This window comes from Vespa crabro, chromosome 16 (assembly GCF_910589235.1).
Source record: "Vespa crabro chromosome 16, iyVesCrab1.2, whole genome shotgun sequence".
Lineage (NCBI taxonomy): Eukaryota > Metazoa > Arthropoda > Insecta > Hymenoptera > Vespidae > Vespa > Vespa crabro.
Window position 1 is genome coordinate 3456279 of NC_060970.1, and position 7500 is coordinate 3463778.

Genomic DNA, 7500 nt, shown 5'->3' on the forward strand with positions numbered 1-7500 from the left:
CCCATTTCGAAAATTTTATATTAACATAAAACAAATCACATTTCTTTTGGTTAAAAATTGTTAACCCACAAATATTTTAGTTATAGATATTTGTTCGTTCATTCATTTATTTATTTATTTATTTATTTACTTTACTTTACTTTATTGTACATTTATCATATGCTTCTATGATAGAGTGGATAGGTAATAAATAACAAGAACAAAAAAAAAAGAAAGAAAGAAAAAAAGCAAGAAGAAAAGAAAAAAAAAGAAAATGAGGAAGAGAAAATATGAAAGAGCGTGTCTTCCTCGAGGCAGAAGAATCAAGCGAACAAGTAATAGGCGTATCGACTAGGAAATCATTATGGAAAGTCAGCGAATAATATAGGACACGCAAAATCCAAGATTATCATCGTCATCATCATCGTCGTATATATATATATATATATATATATATATATATATATAATTATATATATATATAATTATTTATATATATATATATATATATATATATATATATATATAAGTAATTTTTTAATTTTGTTTTTTTTTTTATATATACACCCGCAGAAATTTAATTAAATGAAAATGACAATGTTTAAAGTGAGAAAACATTTCGATGAAAAAAAATAAAACCAAAAAAAAAAAGAAAAAAAAAACAAAATTGTTCTTCTTCTTTTTTCTTTTTTTTTTGGTTTTTTGTTGGACTTTTAATTTTGATTTTGTATCAGCACGATTATTCGTATATCGTATAATTTCGATAGAAAAAAAAAAAAAAAAAGAAAAGACAAAAAAGAAAACGAATAGAAAAAGTAAAATTACCTGTGATTTCTTTTTTTTTTCTTTTTTTTTTTTCTTTTTCTGTAATGACAAAATTAATCGAGATAAAAGTTTTTCTTTCGAAGAATTTCATTTCGATCTTAATGTTTATTATTTAAAAATAATTCTTATTATTGATTATGAATGAAGATAAAATTTGCTCGTGAAATGGAACGACAATTTCGTTTTCATATAAATGAAAATTAAACGATAAGGTTTAGATGAAGAAGGAGAAGATGAAAAAAAAAGAAAGAAAGAAAAAGAAAAAAAGAAAAAGAAATGAAAATAAGAATACGAAAGAAAAATGTAATCCTTTAATAAGAAAATGTGTACGTTGAAACTCGTTAAACCGCAAATTAAATAACCGCAGGACTATTAATTGACGAAAATTAGATAGATTACATTTGTAAAAGAATGACCACGTAAAAATAAATAAATAAATAAATAATAATAATAGATAAATAAATAAATAAATAAATAATAAAAGCGACGGGGGATATTAGACCGCAATATTGTTTCAGATTAACGCGAATATTTTGGAGACGGGTATGTATGAATAGAAAATAAATAGAAATATAAATAGAAATGCAATAAGAGATGCATAAAGTGAAACGAATGAAACCCTAAATCATAATTCGAATTAATCCAATGATAATTAATTAATTAAACTCGGATAATACTAAGGATAATGAATACAGTTAACGATATAGACCGAAATAGAAAATCGATTAATGAATTATTAACATTTGAAATCATAAAGAATATCCACGAAAAGGTTTATAATTGGAAAGGACAAAAGTAAGTTCAAAAGGATAATTAATAAGAGAAATAGAGATAGATAGATAGAGAGAAAGAGAAAGAGAGAGAGAGAGAGAGAGAGAGAGAGAGAGAGAGAACAAGAATTTTAATGAACGTTTATTAACATAACATAATCGAATTAATTCAAAAATATATAATATCAAATGATTAATCAAATTTATATTATTATTATAAAGAAAAAAAAAAAAAGAAAAAGAATTGTTAATAAACTATAAAACACTTGGACCTTGGAGAATGTTTAAAGAAATTAAGGAAAAAAAAAAAAGAAAGAAAAAAAAATCAAAAAAAGAAAAGAACCTTAGAAAGGACAGCTTAAGTAAGATAGAATGAAATAGCTAGATCGAAGGAACGGAGCAAGAGAAAGAGAGTGAGAGAGAGAGAGAGAGAGAGAGAGAGAGAGAGAGAGAGAAGCAGCCAGAAAGAGACAGCTTGATCGAAAGAACAGAAACAGAGAGAAAGAGAGAGAGAGAGAGAGAGAAAGAGAGATGGAGATAGAGAGAGGCAAAGAGAGAAAGATAGTTAGATCAAAAGAAAAGAGAGAGGTAGAGAGGGAGAGAGAGAGAGAGAGAGAGAGAGAGAAAGGAAGATAGAGTGAGATAGATAGATAGATAGATAGAGAGAAAGAGAAAGAGAGAGAGAGAGAGAGAGAGAGAGAGAGAATGAGAGATAGATAGAGTGAGAGAGAGAGAGATGGTGTTTGTAATCAAAGGGGCGATCCACACTGTAGTGCGGTGTGGAAGAAAGTCACAAGGCACTCTCGAGAGCTCGGCAGTCCGGCACGACGCGTTGTCCCGAATGCACGTCGAACCATCGATTTCCGCGTGTCGAGGCCACGTGATCGGTAAACCAACGGAGCTTCATACTGGAGAACGGTACGCGTCCTCTCTTACGTTTTATTCGTTCTCTCTCTCTCTTCCTTTCTCTCTCTTCCTCTTTCTTTCTCTCTCCATTTTGTCTCTTTTTTGTCCTCTCTACTCTTTCTCTTTTTTTTCCCTCTATCTCTCTCTATCTCTCTATCTCCATTTGATTCTTCAAAATACACATTTCATATATATATATATATATATATATGTATGTATGTATGTATGTATGTATGTATGTATATATGTATACGTATGTATGTATATTTTATAATATTTATAATTTATATATGTATGTATATATATATATATGTATAGGGAGAGAGACAGAGAGAGAGAGAGAGAGAGAGAGAGAGAGAGACAGAGAGAGAGGGGAATTATTACTTAGAATAATTTATTTATTTATTTTTAAATTGTCGACCTTTAAAATTTGTGTATTATCATTGGTTCGAAGGATTTTCTATTTTTTTTCTTATGTTTTGATTTTATTTACTGTTTATATATATATATATATATATATATATATATATATATATATATATTCTTCTTCTTTTTTTCTCTTTCGTTTTCTTCCCTTTTTTCCTTTCTTATTTTTTTCCTTTTTTTTTCTCTTTTTTATTTATTCGACTCAAAGTGAAGGGTAATTAAAAGAGAAGAGAAATATTGATAAAAAGTGATTAATAACTGGATCGAAGAAAAAGTTGTATATATATATATATATATATATATATATCTTTTCATTGGATCGAGGATTTACGAGTGAATGGTAGGTTGAACTATGAAAGTGATTAGAGAAGATGATTTTTCTTTTCTTTCTTTTTTCTTTTTCTTTTTTTTTTTTCTTCTTTTGTTCGTTTGTTGTCTTTCTATTTTTCTATTTTTGTTTTGTTTTGTTTTTTCTTTTTCTTTTTTTTTGTAATAATTTTGTTCGATCGTTCGCACGATCGAAAAATTTTTCTTTTCTTATTTCATCGGTTTACTCGCAAGAAAATTATTTTACATTGTACGGATCGATGATAGATCTCGAGATCTCTCTCATGTAATTGGTATTGTATCGAGGAATGCTAATGATCGAGGATACGGAATGATCTTTGCTTTGTTTCTTCTTTTCTTTTTTTCTTTTTTTCTTTTTCTTTTCATTTTTATTTTTTATTTTTTTTCTATTTTTTTTTTTTTTTTTTATTAGATAGAATAATGCGAAAGTTTCACAAGTTTATTTGCATACATGTTGATCGTAGATCATTGGATATCGAAGATTACGGTATTCGATCGATAATATGGAAATGATCGTTTTATTGTTTTTCTCAAATGTTTTTTTCTTCTTTTCTTTTCTTTTACTTTTTAAACTTTTTAGAAACATAAAAGAAAAAAAAAAGAAAGAAAATAGTGGAAAAGTTTTGTAGAAGAGCTTCGTTTTTTTTTTTTTTTTTTTTTCTTTTAGCGATCTACTCTTTATCGTATGGATCATAAATCGTCGTCATTGTTATCGAATGATCGAATATATATATAAGGATTTTTCTCTCTTTTATTTTTTCATTTCATTTATTTATTTATCTTAAAAACTCGTGAAAGTTTTATAAATTTATTAATAATATTCTTCTATGATTCGAATCATAGATCATTAATATAGATCATTATTATTATTATTATTATTATTATTATTATTATTATTATTATTATTATATTTAAAATTGATAGATATTAATGAATAGGAATGATCGAAGGATATTGAAAAATTATTTTATCATTTTGTTTAATAATCGTTAGAATATATAATGAAAATATTTATTTTTCGAATAATATAGATCATTATTGTTTAAGAATGTAATGATCGAAGATATTGAAAGAGATAGAGAGATCATTTATTTTATTTTCTTTTTATTATCTTTTCTTTTTCCTCTTTTTTCTTTTTTTCTTTTTTTTCTTTACTTTTTTATTTTATATTTATACATAAAAATAAACTTAAATTTCAAATAGAGATAAATTTCTCTAATGGACTTTCTAATTTTCAAACCACCATAAATTACCAATCATTATTAAAATATTTACCGTAAAATCTCACTCGTATTAACACTTTTACCAAAACATTTTTTTTTTTCCTATCTTTAACAAAGTAAATTTAATTAATATACGTAGGATCTAAATCTACGAGTCATTTACTTTTACATGTCATAGATCTTAATCTAAATTTTAACGAGTAGAAGAAAAAGGATCCATCGAAGAGATCGATCTATCCATCTCTCTCTCTCTCTCTCTCTCTCTCTCTCTCTCTCTCTCTCTCTCTCTCTCTATAAATTTTCTATAAAACTTGTTTCTCTTTGTAAAACATCATCTAAAAATATTAACCATAAATTTCTAACATGTGTTCGAACTTTTACCAAAAGCATTTCTTTCTATTCTCTAATAAGACAATTATAATTAAACAAACAATTATTATACGCATCACTTATGTTATTCATTATATATCTTAATTGAAATTTTAACGAGTAAAAAGTGATCTATCGATGAGATCGATTTATTTCTCTCTCTCCCTCTCTCTCTCTCTCTCTCTCTCTCTCTCTCGTTATTTTTTTTAATGCATATTTTCTTTTTCTCTTTGCAAAATTAAATCTTAAAATGATTATCAATAAAGTCTAACTTTTATTGATAATCCTATCAAATCATATATCTTTCATTTTAGAACGACGAAAATTTAATCAAACGATTATAATAATTATTATTATTATTCAATATATATATATATATATATATATATCTACGATTCGCTTTTACATATATCATAGATGATAATCTAAATTTTAATGAGTAAAAAAAAAAGATGATCCATCGAAGAGATCGATCTACTCGTCTCTCACTTTATCACTCTCTCTCTCTCTCTCTCTCTCTCTCTCTTTTTCTCTATAAATTTTTTCACCTGGTAAAACTTCGTCGAAAGTGTCTAGACTTTCCAATCCGTGTTCTTTCGTCGTCCTTCGACGAGGAAAGATATTTTCGAGTTATTCGAAGGATTATACTTGGAAAGTGAAAGGTCTTGGTCCATGGGAGCCATCAAGTGTTTGTACATACATACATATATATTTTATATATATACATATATATAAATATATATATATATATATATATATATATATGTGTGTGATCTCTCGATCGTAAAATCTGGAGATGTTGCCTTGCTAGCCTCGAGAACATACATATATATATAAATCTATATATTGTTTATATATATATATATATATATATATGCAAATATTTTTTTTTATATATAATATATATGTATATGTGTGTATATATATATATATATGTGTGTGTGTGTGTATACATAGATATATAAAGATTAGACACGTGAGTTCTCCTAATGTTATCTGCCATTACGCATTAATAGATCCTACGTAAAGTTTAATCCTCTTAAGAATGATGCTAAAGATATAAATCTATGGCTTCGTTGAAACTTTGTCAATCGATCGAAACTAGTAAACTCTATGTGTGTCGAAACTAGTATATCTATGTGAGTGTGTGTGTGTGTGTGTGTGTGTGTTTGCGTATGTGTTAGAATATTTAAAAAAAAAAAAAAAAAAAGGATTGTTAAAATGATCATTTATATCGATTACGATTGATCGTTCCTTTATCGTAAAGAATATTAAAATGAACAAAATTTTTATTATATTATCGGAACGTTGAAATCACTCTTTTTACAAGGGATTTTTATTAATCATAAATAAGTAGTTTATAATTAAAAAATTTTTTATCTATACCATGATAATAATAATCTCATTGAATTTCTAATAGAAACATGTGACACAATTTTCATTATATATTTATTATATTCAATATATAATATATAATAGAATTATTTTATAATTAATAATTATAACATTTAACAAATAACATTATAATGTTTAGAATATAATTTCTAACGTTTTTAGAAATTATAATTTCTGCATTTATTATTTAATCATTATAACGTTTAACTGATAAACAAATTAATCTTTTTTTATTTTTATTATTAATCGTCATAAATTCGAATTTCCTAATGAATATTTTTAATCGTAAACATTTAATCAGTACGTACTTTTAATTTATGGTAAGAACATTTTTATTAAAAAAAAAAAAAAAATACTTTTAAATTACACTACAAACATTTAATTTATAATAAAATAATATGATGTGACGAAATAATTGAATATAATTTCTAATGTATACATTAGAAATATTCTAATGACGAATTTATTTTTAATAATTCGCACGATCGATTAATTATCGTTTTCATTTCTTTTTCTTTTCTTTTGTTTTTTTTTTTTTTTTTCTTTCTTTCTTATCGAAAATTGTTTGACGAAAGATTAAAGAAGAAAGAAAAAGAGAAAAAACAGAAAAAAAAAAAAAAAAGAAACAGGAAAGAAAGAAAAAGAAAGACGAAGAAAGATGAGATTAGATTGAACTTCCATTTTTTTTCTTTTTCTTTTTCTTTTTTTTTTTCTTTTCTTCTCGTTAAAAATTTCAAACGATTAGCGTAAAAATGTTAGAACGAGAATTACAGTTAAATACACTGTCCCATATACTTTCGTTTAGATGTTTCCCTATACATGGTATTTTCACACATTTTCAAATGAATAGGAAATCAACGAAGAAAACCAGTTTTTCCGCGTTGGAATTTGAACGATCCATGTCGATTGAATAGCAATACGAATCTAACGTTGAAGAAGAAAAAAAAAGAAACAAAATAAGAAAGAGAAAGAAAGAAGAAATTTAAAAAGAATAAAAAAAAAAAAAAAGAAAAAAAAGGAAAGAAAGAAAAAGAAAAAAGAATTAAGTAAAAGGAAGAAAAACAAAAGAAAAAAAAAAGGAAAAAAGGAAAAAGGAAAAAAAAAAAAGAAAAGAGAAAGAAAAGAGCACGACGATTGTATTCACAAAGTTACGAAATTATTTTGCGCTTTACGATTTGAATGAAATCTAATCTGAATTACGATCGTGTTCATCGAATAGTGAAATAGTTCATACTTAATTGCCATTTTCTTTCGTAAAT

The 7500-nt window shown here is 25.4% G+C and overlaps 1 protein-coding gene across 3 annotated transcripts in view; it reads left to right on the forward strand.

The window, feature by feature from the left end:
- The first annotated feature begins 2320 nt into the window (after positions 1 to 2320).
- LOC124429925 (probable serine/threonine-protein kinase DDB_G0282963) overlaps positions 2321 to 7500 on the forward strand; it is a 69402-nt gene continuing 64222 nt past the window's right edge. For 2 of the 3 annotated variants that reach the window (XM_046975805.1, XM_046975806.1), the window contains exon 1: positions 2321 to 2492. The gene's annotated coding sequence lies outside the window, so the exon portion shown is untranslated. The remainder of the gene's footprint in view (positions 2493 to 7500) is intronic. The other variant, XM_046975807.1, reaches the window with a different exon arrangement.